Raw genomic sequence first — 13,432 nt, 5'->3', positions numbered from 1 at the left:
TTCATATAATTGTAGTAAAATATGAATTATTATGGTCATTTAAGTGAACAGCCTGGCAGGATCTGTAAAATTTAAATATATACATAAACATTGACCCAGATCAAATCTATTCTAAGTAAATTATAACAGTAATGTATAAGGATTTGTGGATAAGTGTATAGTGCTATACAGTTGTCAATGACAAAAAACTGAAAATGCAATTAATGCCAGTTAAAGAGGAGATTGATTGAATAAACGGTGGTACATCCATATATCCATATGGTGGTATATCCATTATAAGGAGTGGGTTAGAGCTTTACCTAGTGGCCAGCACAAATTTTCTTGATGTAATGTTATGAGAGAAATGCAAGTTTCAGAAATACATATAATATACAATCAGATCACATTAAAAATAAACAGTGTCAAAAAGCTGCTTGGTCCTATTGTATATGCTTAGAAAAATATGGAAATAAACATATAAGGTTATTTACACTGGTTATTTGATGTGTGTTGGCCAGGCAAAGAAAAAAGGAAAGGGCCAAAAGTAAAATCCCTTTGCCTTTCGATGGGATTTCCCAGGCAAATATGTTAGTTTTGGAGATACAAGCAAAGACAAGTGAGCAAAATATAAATAAGCCTGTATTTCTGAACTTGCTAACTATGGGACTTTCCTATGAATTATAGAACCACATACTGACCTAGCCTTTCACCAGAGAGAGTGGAAAACAGATTGGGGCACACAGATATATATATATATATATATATCTGTATGTATGTGACTGTACATCACAAAAGCAGCTACTTGTTTTTCTGCAACCTCATCATAACAGAGTCCAGCATGTGGAACACCCTTAGTAAATTCCCGTGCATATGCTGAATTCATATTGTGTGGTTAGCATGAGAAATGTGCACACACACATGACTGATACTTAACCAGTGTGATTGTTAAGGCTGTGTGGGTTGTTTGTAGCTTCAATTTCTTTAGTTTGCCAGTGGTTCATTTTGATTAGTCAGGAAATGGGTTATATTTAGTTTTTTGATTATCATACCCACACACAAACCTACCTCATTGAAACACTGCTCATATGCCATGCCCATACTTTTCAGATAGCTTACTATAACACAGATTCTTCTACCTTAAGGAAAATACCACCAATCCACACCATATACTATGCATAGAGCCTCTCTATATCATATTCCCAACAAAACATGAGCATCCAATGAAGCCCTAATATAAAACTCTCTCTGACATGTTCACCAGCCACAAAGATCACAGATCATAGAGCCCATGAAATAACCAAGAGTATTCATCTTAAATAGTTACTGGGTATTTGCTATCATGTATACATATGCATACAGCCTTGACATATTCCTTCCCCAATTTGGAACAAGTCTGCTGTTCCACGTCTGGTTCTAACTGTTGCTTCTTGAGCTGCATACAGATTTCTCAGGAGGCAGGTTGGGTGGTCTGGTATTCCCATCTCTTGAAGAATTTTCCACAGTTTGTTGTGATCCACACAGTCAAAGACTTTGGCGCAGTCATTAAAGCAGAAATAGATGTTTTCCTGGAACTCTCTTGCTTTTTCAGTGATCCAACAGATGTTAGCAATTTGATCTCTGGTTCCTCTGCCTTTTCTAAAACCAGCTTGAACATCTGGAAATTTATGGTTAATGTACTATTGAAGCCTTGATTGGAGAATTTTGATCATTACTTTGCTAGTGTGTGAAATGAGTGCAATTGTGCAGTAGTTTGAACATTCTTTGCCATTGCCTTTCTTTGGGATTAGAATGAAAACTGACTTTTTCCAGTCCTGTGGTCACTGCTGAGTTTTCCAAATTTGCTGGCGTAGTGAGTGCAGCACTTTCACAGCATCATCTTTTAGGATTTGAAATAGCTCCATTGGAATTCCATCACCTCCATTAGCTTTGTTCATAGTGATGCTTCCTAAGGCCCACTTGACTTCACATTCCAGGATGTCTGGCTCTAGGTCAGTGATTACACCATCATGGTTATCTGGGTCATGATGATCTTTTTTGTATAGTTCTGTGTATTCTTGCCATCTCTTCTTAATATCTTCTGCTTCTGTAAGGTCCATACCATTTCTGTCCTTTATTGTGCCCATCTTTGCATGAAATGTTCCCTTGGTATCTCCAATTTTCTTGAAGAGATCTCTAGTCTTTCCCATTGCATTGTTTTCCTCCATTCTTTGCACTGATTACTGAGGAAAGCTTTCTTATTGCTCCTTGCTGTTCTTTGGAACCCTGCATTCAAATGGGTGTATCTTTCCTTTTCTTCTTTGCCTTTTGCTTCTCTTCTTTTCTCAGCTGTTTGTAAGGCCTCCTGAGACAACTATTTTGCCTTTTTACATTTCTTTTTCTTGGGGATTATCTTGATCACTGCCTCAAATACAATGTCACGAACCTCCATCCATAGTTCTTCAGGCACTCTGTCTATCAGATCTAATCCCCTGAATCTATTTGTCACTTCCACTGTATAATCATAAGGGATTTGATGTAGGTCATACCTGAATGGTCTTTTGGTTTTCCCTACTTTCTTCAATTTAAGTCTGAATTTGGCAATAAGGAGTTCATGATCTGAGCCACAGTCAGCTCCCAATCTTTTTTTTTGCTGACTATATAGAGCTTCTCCAGGTTTGGCTGCAAAGAATATAAACAACCTGATTTCAGTGTTGACAATCTGGTGACTTCCATGTAGAGTCTTCTCTTGTGTTGTTGGAAGAGGGTGTTTGCTATGACCAGTGCGTTCTCTTGGCAAAACTCTGTTAGACTTTGACCTTCTTTGTTTTGTATTCCAAGGCCAAATTTGCCTGTTACTCCAGGTGTTTCTTGACTTCCTACTTTTACATTCCAGTCCCCCATAATGAAAAGATCATCTTTTTTAGTTCTTAGTTCTAAAAGGTCTTGTAGGTCTTCATAGAACCATTCAGCTTCTTCAGTATTACTGGTTGGCACATAGACTGGATTACTATGATATTGAATGATTTGCCTTGGAAACAAACAGAGATCATACTGTCATTTTTGAGATTGCATCTAAGTACTGCATTTTGGACTCTTTTGTTGACTATGAGGGCTACTCCATTTCCTCTAAGAGATTCTTGCCCACAGTAGTAGATATAATGGTCATCTGAGTTAAATTCACCGATTCCAGTACATTTTAGTTCACTGATTCCTAAAATGTCAGTGTTTACCCTTGCCATCTCCTGTTTCACCACTTCCAATTTACCTTGATTCATGGACCTAACATTCTAGGTTCCTATGCAATATTGTTCTTTACAACATTGAACTTTACTTCCATCATCAGTCACATCTGCAACGGGGTGTTGTTTTTGCTTTGGCTCCATCTCTTCATTCTTTCTGGAGTTATTTCTCCATTATCTCCAGTAGCATATTGGGCACCTACTGACCTGGGGAGTTCATCTTTCAGTGTCCTATCTTTTTGCTTTTTCATGCTGTTCATGGGGTTCTTAAGGCAAGAATACTGAAGTGGTTTGCCATTTGTCACTCTGCTTATTTAACTTATATGCAGTGTACATCTTGTGAAATGCCCATCTGGATAAAGCATACCTGGAATCAGGATTGCCAGGAGAAATATCAGTAACCTCAGATATGCAGATGACACCACCCTTATAGCAGAAAGCGAAGAACTAAAGAGCCTCTTGATGAAAATGAGAGAAGAAAGTGAAAAAGTTGGCTTAAATCTCAATATTCAGGAAACTAAGATCATGGCATCTGACCATCACTTCATGGCCAATAGATGAGGAAACAATGGAACAGTGAGAGACTCTTTTGGGCTCCAAAATCACTGCAGACAATGACTGGAGCCAAGAAATTAAAAGATGCTTGCTCTTTGGAAGAAAAGCTATGACCAACCTAGACAGCTTACTAAAAAGCAGAGACATTGCTTTGCCAATAAAGGGCTTTCTAGTCAAAGCTATGGTTTTTCCACTAGTCACATATGGATGTGAGGGTTGGATTATAAAGAAAGCTGAATGCCAAAATATAGATACTTTTGAACTGTGATATTGAAGACTCTTGAGAGTCCCTTGGCGTGCAAGATCAAGCCAGTCCATCCTAAAGGAAATCAGTCCTGAATATTCATTGGAAGGACTGATGCTGAAACTCTAATACTTTTGCTACCTGATGCGAAGAACTGACTCCTTGGAAAAGACCCTGATGATGGGAAAGATTTAAGGCAGGAGGAGAAGGAGACAACACAGGATGAGATGGTTGGATGGCATTACCTACTTGATGCACATGAATTTGAGCAAGCCCCAGGAGTTGGTGATGGACAGGGAAGCCTGGCATGTTGCAGTCCATAGGGTCGCAGAGTTAGACACACCTGAGCAACTGAACTGCATATGCATATGTGTTTTTTAAAAAATAAAAACAAAACATTTTATCCTCTGTGCATGATGACATATGTAGGGTGTGTATGTGTATGTGTGTGTGGTGTGGTGTGGAAGGAGGCACTGGGGAGTCAAATTAAGAGCTGAGGAGTTGCAGTCACCTGTTTAAAAAGTGTGCATCATGAATTCATCACTACTAATGTCGAGAGACCAGCGTGTAAATATGGATTCTGGTTGCTTTACAGAAAATTGCTTAAGCCTTTTCCAATTTATGAATGAAAGGAGGACTGTCTTTTGTGCTTTTGATATAGAGTGTGCTTTAGGCTGATGGTTCAGTTCAGTTCAGTTCAGTCGCTCAGTCGTGTCCGACTCTTTGCGACCCCATGAATCGCAGCACGCCAGGCCTCCCTGTCCCATCACCAACTCCTGGAGTTCACTCAAACTCATGTCCATCGAGCTGGTGATGCCATCCAGCCATCTCATCCTGTCGTCCCCTTCTCCTCCTGCCCCCAATCCCTCCCAGCATCAGAGTCTCTTCCAATGAGTCAGCTCTTCACATGAGGTGGCCAAAGTCCTGGAGTTTCAGCTTTAGCATCATTCCTTGCAAAGAAATCTCAGGGCTGATCTCCTTCAGAATGGACTGGTTGGATCTCCTTGCAGTCCAAGGGACTCTCAAGAGTCTTCTCCAACACCACAGGTCAAAAGCATCAATTCTTCACCGCTCAGCCTTCTTCACAGTCCAACTCTCACATCCATACACGACCACAGGAAAAACCATAGCCCTGACTAGACGGACCTTAGTCGGCAAAGTAATGTCTCTACTTTTAATTCAACAGAATTATTTAAATGAGTCCAACATTCTTCAGCAGCTTCTTGAAAGTATGTTTCTCAAGATTCTCTCTTTTCAAGAATCTAAAATGGGCCCTATTCCTTGGTTCCCCTTAATGACTAATGTCCCTTAACGGTGCCCCTTAATATTTTAGTATAATACAGGTAGCAGACATGTGCTTGTCAAGACCCACTGGGAGATACAAAATTAGATGTTGTTTTACAGAACAATTATGGAAGCTAATACAGAAATCTGTAAATATTTTCAAAGCAACAAAGGAACGTTTTAGACAGTTAGTGGATGTCTTCTTTTTTGGTTAAAGAGCATCTATTTCTCTTTGTTCTAATAATTGAGCTTCAACTTTGGGGACACCACTTCTTTTGATTTGTGAGTCCATGGGAAAGTACACCTTCCCCAGGTTGGGCACATCCCTTAGGGTGTTTTGCCCTCATCCACCTAGTGGTAGGAGTTGTTTAACCTGATGCTGAGATAGCACTTACTGATGCCAAGAACTAAGGGGTTTAGATGTATTAATTATAATCTGTAAGGAAGTAGATACTATTTTACAGATTGCCGGGGTCCAGCCCCGGTGGATCCAGGGAATTCGAAGGTGGGGACAGCGTCGGCGTCTTTGGAAAAATACATATTTAATTACAGATATAGAGCAAGATTAGAAACGGATAGTGTAGTAGGAGATAGTGTAGTGGAGAAAAGGAGGCTGAATCCAGATGGGAATTCAGCCAGAGAAATGGGAACAAGAAAGAAGTGACATGGGGGAATCAGTCTTTCTGGAAACTGATCCGATTTCTTTATTTTTGGGTTTCCTTATATACCTTTTGTTACATATAGGGATGAATACAGAGTCACGCATGGGTCAGCAGTCCTGACCTTTATCAAAATCTTGTGCTTCACATAAATGTATAAAAAAAAGAAGGTCTTAGGGATATTACATCATCTTTCGGCCATGAGTGAGACCTGCTGACATTTTATGTTCCTTTCTTTCTGATAACAAAAAAACTTATTTTTTCCAAGTGTGTTTTTTCTTAAACCAGGCACCACCCTCCAAATAAAGTTGCATTCCTATAGGGTGAGGGTGTAGTGAGTTACAGTCAAGAAAGGAATTTATTTAACCCAAGGTTAACATGATTAATCTTAAAGGTTAATACTTATTTCTCCTATATGTTAGTTATATTCATTATAAGGGCAGGGAATATGGAGATTTAGCAGCAAACATCAGCCCAACAAATGAAAATCCTTTCACCAATGTTCCCCTTAAGATCTATTTAGTCTTAAGATAGTGATAAAGTTACATTTTTACATAGCAAGGACACAGTAATTTATAACAAAGTACAGTGATCTATTACAAAAGAGAAAATTCATTAACTCAAAAAGTCTAGTATTGCTAACCTTAAAAACTACTATATTTCCTTTTCTATATTCCAAATACATTGACTAATATATTCCCAGGTGCCTAAGGATATGGAGGCCTGGCAGCAATCATTGACTCCACAAGAAGAAAAAGCCCTATGCTAATTAAGACTCTCAAAATACTCCAAAACTCTCTGTGCTGTTTATGGTTCAGAGGTAGTAAACAATCATGTGGCAGGAGTATGGATAATCCTGTCACACAAGCTAGTCTGTCAGCAGAGAGGTTTGACCTGAGACATCCTTGTCCCACCCAGGGGAGAGAATTAGCAGCAATTATTGACAAAACAAATGAAAAACCCTTCACCAATATAATTCCTAACCAACCCATTATACTAATAATTTCTAACTCCCCCAAAGAATTTGCCTTTAGTAAATCTAAAACATCTCGTGCCTCTCAGATTGGGAGGCTGTAAACAATCACATGTGGCCGGAAGAACCTATACAGGTGGGCTAGATCACCTTCAGAGGAGTCCATAAGCTGAAACACTGTTGTCACGCCCAGGAATTTTTATTGCCTTGGAGCTGCACGTTTACTCCTTCTCCGAGAAAAACGGTTATGGGGGAGAGCATAAAACAGACTCTGGCTTTGGGGTAGATGCTCGGGAACAGGGGGTTTCCTGAGTCTTGATCACGCCTTTGCATATGCCAAGCCTCCTTCCTCATGACCTTTGCCATGGGCGGAGTTCCTCACACTGGCCCCAGATGACATTAATAATTTAATTCTCCAATTGATTCAGGAAGTCAGTATCATTTTTCAAGTGACAAGATTACAGCTAAGTTAAATGACTCGATCAAAAAGATACAATTGCTAAGTCATGAGTCATGATATAAATCTATTGTATTTGCTTGTTCTGGCTCTAGAGTCTGTGATCTTAACCTAAAGGCATGTTTTCTGAGTTGGTCTAATTCTGGAAATTGTTCTGAGATTTCTGTGTTGTTAGGATGTAGACCTATGTATAGAGGCTAGTAATCATCTTGCCCTCTCTCTGAATGGAGAGGCTGTTGAGACTGTAGTAACAGAAAAATAGAGACAAGAGATGAACAGATTCTATGACATTATTTGAAGTGGTTATTCCCTTGAAATTGTAAGCTACATGAGTGATTAGTTCTCTGTTTTTGTTTTAACCTTTATAAAAAAAATTGAAATATTGTTAATTTACAATGTTGTGTTAGTTTCAGATGTATAGCAAAGTGATTCAGTTATCTATATTCTTTTTCAGGTGATTTTCCTTTATAGGTTATTGCAAGATATTTAATACAGTTCCTTGTGCTATAAGTAGGCCCATGTTGTTTATCTGTTTTATATATAGTAGTGTGTATCTGTTAATCCCAAACTCCTAATTATCTCCTCTGCCATTATTGCCTTTGGTAACCATAAATTTGTCTTTTGTGTTTGTGAGTCTCATTCTGTTTTATAAATACCATATACTATCACTTATATATAGAATATAAAGAAATGATACAAATAAATTTATTTATGAAATAGAACTAGACTCATAGGCATAAGTTTCTGTTTTTAAGCTCATTTAAGCCAGATTGAATTAAGTTCCTGTCACTTATGGCTGAGATGTATTAACCAATATATATGTACTTAACTTGGTATCTAAGAATAGGATATTGATCTGAGGGAGTGTTGAGGGAAAGTAAAGGAAAAGAAAAAAAATGTATAATAAATCTAAGACCACATAGTATAAGAAGAAAGGAGTGCTTCTAAGCTGTATATTGTCACCCTTCTTATTTAACTTATATGCAGAGTACATCATGAGAAACACTTGGCTGGTTTAAGCACAAGCTAGAATGAAGATTGCCAAGAGAAATATCAATAACCTCAGATATGCAGATGACAGCACCATTATGGCAGAAAGTGAAGAACTAATAGCCTCTTGATGAAAGTGAAAGTGGAAAACTTGGCTTAAACCTCAACATTCAGAAAATTAAGATCATGGCAGCTGGTCCCATCAGTTCAGTTCAGTTCAGTTCATTTCAGTTGCTCAGTCATGTATGACTCTTTGCAACCCTGTGGACTGCAGCATGCCAGGCCTCCCTGTCCATCACCAACTCCCGGAGTTTCCTCAAACTCATATCCATTGAGTTGGTGATGCCATCCAACCATCTCATCTTCTGTCGTCTCCTTCTCCTCCCATCTTCAATCTTTCCCAGCATCAGGGTCTTTTCAAATGAATCAGTTCTTTGCATCAGGTGGCTAAAGTATTGGAGTTTCAGTTTCAGCCTCAGTCCTTCCAATGAGTATTGAGAACTGATTTTTTTTAGGATGGACTGGTTGGAGCTCCTTGCAGTCCAAGGGACTCTCAAGAGCCTTCTCCAACACCATAGTTCAAAAGCATCAATTCTTTGGTGCTCAGCTTTCTTTAAAGACCAACTCACTTCATGGTCTGGTCCCATCATTTCGTGGCAAATAGATGGGGAAACAGTGGAAACAGTGACAGACTTTATTTTGGGGGGCTCCAAAATCACTGCAGATGGTAACTACAGCCATGAAATTAAAAAAGACACTTACTCCTTGGAAGAAAGTTTATGAACAACCTAGAAATATTAAAAAGCAGAGACATTACTTTGCCAAAAAAGGTCCATTTAGCCACAGCTATGGTTTTTCCAGGAGTCATGTATTGATGTGACAGTTGAGCTATAAAAAAAAGCTGAGCACTGAAGAATTGATGCTTTTGAACGGTGGTGTTGGAGAAGACTCTTGAGAGTCCTTTGGACTGCAAAGCGATCCAACCAGTCAATCCTAAAGGAAATCAGTCCTGAATATCCATTGGAAGGACTGTTGCTAAAGCTGAAACTCCAATACTTGGCCACCTGATGCAAAGAACTAACACCTTGGAAAAGACCCTGATCCTGGGAGAAGGGGATGACAGAGGATGAGATGGCTGAATGGCACCACTGACTCGATGCACATGAATTTGAGTAAACTCTAGGAGTTGGTGATGGACAGGGTGGCCTGGCATGCTGCAGTCATGGAGTTGCAAAGTCATGGGGTTGCAAAGAGTCAGACATGACTGAGTGACTAAACTGACTGACTAATGATAGCTTCATCCTATAAATTTTTATGTAGTAGTTTTATTATAACTAATTGTAAAGTATCTTCTATTTTAAATTATGTTTTCTATGATTCTTAACTTTTTAGAAAAGTATTATCTTTGAATTATATGATTTTAAAATTATTATTTTTCTTCTTGTTTAGTTGCTCAGTTCATCTGACTCTTTGTAACCCCATGGACTGCAGGATGCCAGGCTTCCCTGTCCTTTACCAAATCCCCAAGTTTGCTCAAACTCATATCCTTTGAGTTGGTGATGCCATCCAACCATCTCATAATCTGTTGACTCTTCTCCTCCTACCTCCAATCTCTCTCAGCATCAGGGTCTTTTCTAAGGAATAGGCCCTTCACATGTGGTGGTCAAAGTACTGGAGCTTCAGCTTCAGCATCAGTCCTTCTAATGAATATTCAGGATTGAGTTACTTTAGGATGCACTGGTTGGATCTCCTTGCTGTCCAAAGGACTCTCAAGAGTCTTCTCCAACACCACAGTTCAGAAGCATCAATTCTTCAGTGCTCAGCCTTCTATATGGTCAAACCTTCACATCTATACATGACTACTGGAAAAACCATAGCTTTGACTACGCAGACTTTTGTTGGCAAAGTAATGTCTCTGCTTTTTAATACTCTGTCAAGGTTTGTTGTAGTTTTTCTTCCAAGGAGCAAGTGTGTTTTAATTTCATGGCTTCAGTCAGCATCTGCAGTGATTTTGGAGCCCAGAAAAATAAAGTCTGCCACTCTTTCCATCGTTTCCCCTCTGTTTAACATGAAGTGATGGGACTGGATGTGATGACCTTAGTTTTTTGAATGTTGACTTTTAAGCCAACTTTTTCACTCTCCTCTTTCACCTTCAACAAGAGGTTCTTTACTTCCTCTTCACTTTCTGCCATAAAGGTGGTGTCATCTGCATATCTGAGGTTATTGATATTTCTCCCAGAAATCTTGATTCCAGGTTGTGCTTCATCCAGCCCAGCATTTTGCATGAGGAGCTCTGCATACAAGTTAAATAAGCAGTGTGACAATATACAGCCTTGATGTACTCCTTTCCGAATTTGGAACCAGTCCGTTGTTTTCATTTCATGTTCTGACTGTTTCTTTTTGTCCTGCATAAAGGTGTCTCAGGAGGCAGGTCAGGTGGTCTGGTATTCCCATCCCTTTAATAATTTTCCACAGTTTGTTGTGATCCACCCAATCAATGGCTTTAGCATGGTCAATGAAGAAAAGTAGATAATTTTCTGGTATTCTTTTGCTTTTTTGATGATCCAGCGGATGTTGGCAATTTGATCTCTGGTTCCTCTGCCTTTTCTAAATCCAGCTTGTCCATCTTGAAGTTCAAGGTTCACATACTGTTGAAGCCTACTTTGGAGGATTTTGAGCCTTACCTTGCTAGCATGTGAAATGAGTACAGTTGTGGGCTAGTTTGAACATTCTTTGGCATTGCCATTTTTTGGGATTGGAATGAAAACTGGCCTTTTCCAGTCCTGTGGCAACTGATGAGTTTTCCAAATTTGCTGGCATATTGCGTGCAGCACTTTCACAGCATGGTCTTTTAAGGCCTAGTTCAGCTGGAATTCCATCTTTGGAATAGCTTTCTTTGTAGCAATGCTTCCTAAGACCCACTTGACTTCACACACCAAGATGTCTGGCTTTGGGTGACTGATCACACCATTGTGGTTATCCAGATGATTAAGATCTTTTTGTGTAGTTCTTCTGTGTATTCTTGCCACCTCTCCTTTGTATCTTTTGTTTCTATTAGGTCAAGCAATTTCTGTCATTTATTGTGCCCATCTTTGCCTGAAAAGATCCCTTCATAACTCTAATTTTCTTGAAGTGATCCCCTAGACTTTCTAATTCTATTGTTTTCCTATATTTCTTTGCATTGTTCACTTAGGAAGGCTTTCTTATCTTCCATTGCTATTCTTTTAAACTTTGCATTCAAATGGGTATATCTGTCCTTTTCTCCTTTGCCTTTAGATTCTCTTTTCTCAGCTATTTGTAAGGCCTCTTCAGACAACCATTTTGCTTTTTTCCATTTCTTTTTCTTGGGGATGGTCTTGATCACTGCCTCCAGTGCAATGTATGAACCTCCGTTCATAGTTCTTTCAGTTCAGTTCAGTTACTCAGTTGTGTCTGACTCTTTGTGACCCCATGAATTGCAGCATGCCAGGCCTCCCTGCCCATCACCAACTCCCAGAGTTCACTTAAACCCATGTCCATCAAGTCGGTGATGCCATCCAGCCATCTCATCCTCTGTCGTCCCCTTCTCCTCCTGCCCCCAATCCTTCCCAGCATTAGGGTCTTTTCCAATGAGTCAAATCTTTGCATGAGGTGGCCAAAGTATTGGATTTTCAGCTTCAACATCAGTCCTTCCAATGAACACTCAGGACTGATCTCCTTTAGGATGCACTGGTTGGATCTTCTTGCAGTCCAAGAGACTCTCAAGAGTCTCCTCCAACACTACCATTCAAAAGCATCAGTTCTCGGTGCTCACCTTTCTAAACCGTCCAAATCTCTCATCCATACATGACTACTGGAAAAACCATAGCCTTGACTAGATGGACCTTTGTTGGCAAAGTAATGTCTCTGCTTTTAAATATGCTGTCTAGGTTGGTCATAACTTTCCTTCCAAGGAGTAAAGTGAAAGTGAAGTAACTCAGCCGTGGAGTAAGCGTCTTTTAATTTCATGGCTACAATCACCATCTGCAGTGATTGTGGAGCTCCCCAAAATAAAGTCGGACACTGTTTCCACTGTTTCCCCATCTATTTGTCTTGAAGTGATGGGACTGGATGCCATGATCTTCGTTTTCTGAATGTTGAGCTTTAAGCCAACTTTTTCACTCTCCTCTTTCACTTTCATCAAGAGGCTTTTTAGTTTCTCTTCACTTTCTGCCATAAGGATAGTGTCATCTGCATATCTGAGGTTATTGATATTTCTCCCGGCAGTCTTGATTCCAGCTTGTGTTTCTTCCAGCCCAGTGTTTCTCATGATGTACTCTGCATATAAGTTAAATAAGCAGGGTGACAATACACAGCCTTGACATATTCCTTTTCCTATTTGGAACCTGTCTGTTGTTCCATGTCCAGTTCTAACTGTTGCTTCCTGACATGCATACAGGTTTCTCAAGAGACAGGTCAGGTGGTCTGGTATTCTCATCTCTTTCAGAATTTTCCACAGTTTATTGTGATCCATACAGTCAAAGGCTTTGGCATAGTCAATAAAGCAGAAATAGACGTTTTTCTGGAACTCTCCTGCTTTTTTGATGATCCAGCAGATGTTGGCAATTTGATCTCTGGTTCCTCTGCCTGTTCTAAAGCCAGCTTGAACATCTGGAAGTTCACAGTTCACGTATTGTTGAAGCCTGGCTTGGAGAATTTTGAGCATTACTTTACGAGCGTATGAGATGAGTGCAATTTTGCGGTAATTTGAGCATTCTTTGACGTTGCCTTTCCTTGGAATTGGAATGAAAATGGACCTTTTCCAGTCCTGTGGCCACTGGTGAGTTTTCCAAATTTGCTGGCATGTTGAGTGCAGCACTTTCACAGCATCATCTTTCAGGATTTGAACTAGCTGAACTGGAATTCCATCACCTCCACTAGCTTTGTTCGTAGTGATGCTTTCTAAGGCCCACTTGACTTCACATTCCAGGATGTCTGGCTCTAGGTGGGTGATCACACCATCATGATTATCTTGGTCGTGAAGATCTTTTTTATACAGTTCTGTGTATTCTTGCCATTTCTTTTAATATCTTCTGCTTCTATTAGGTCCATACC

Source organism: Budorcas taxicolor, chromosome 7, assembly GCF_023091745.1.
Source record: "Budorcas taxicolor isolate Tak-1 chromosome 7, Takin1.1, whole genome shotgun sequence".
NCBI classification, from domain to species: domain Eukaryota; kingdom Metazoa; phylum Chordata; class Mammalia; order Artiodactyla; family Bovidae; genus Budorcas; species Budorcas taxicolor.
The sequence above is the reverse complement of the archived record's forward strand: the minus strand, read 5'-3'. Positions refer to the sequence as shown.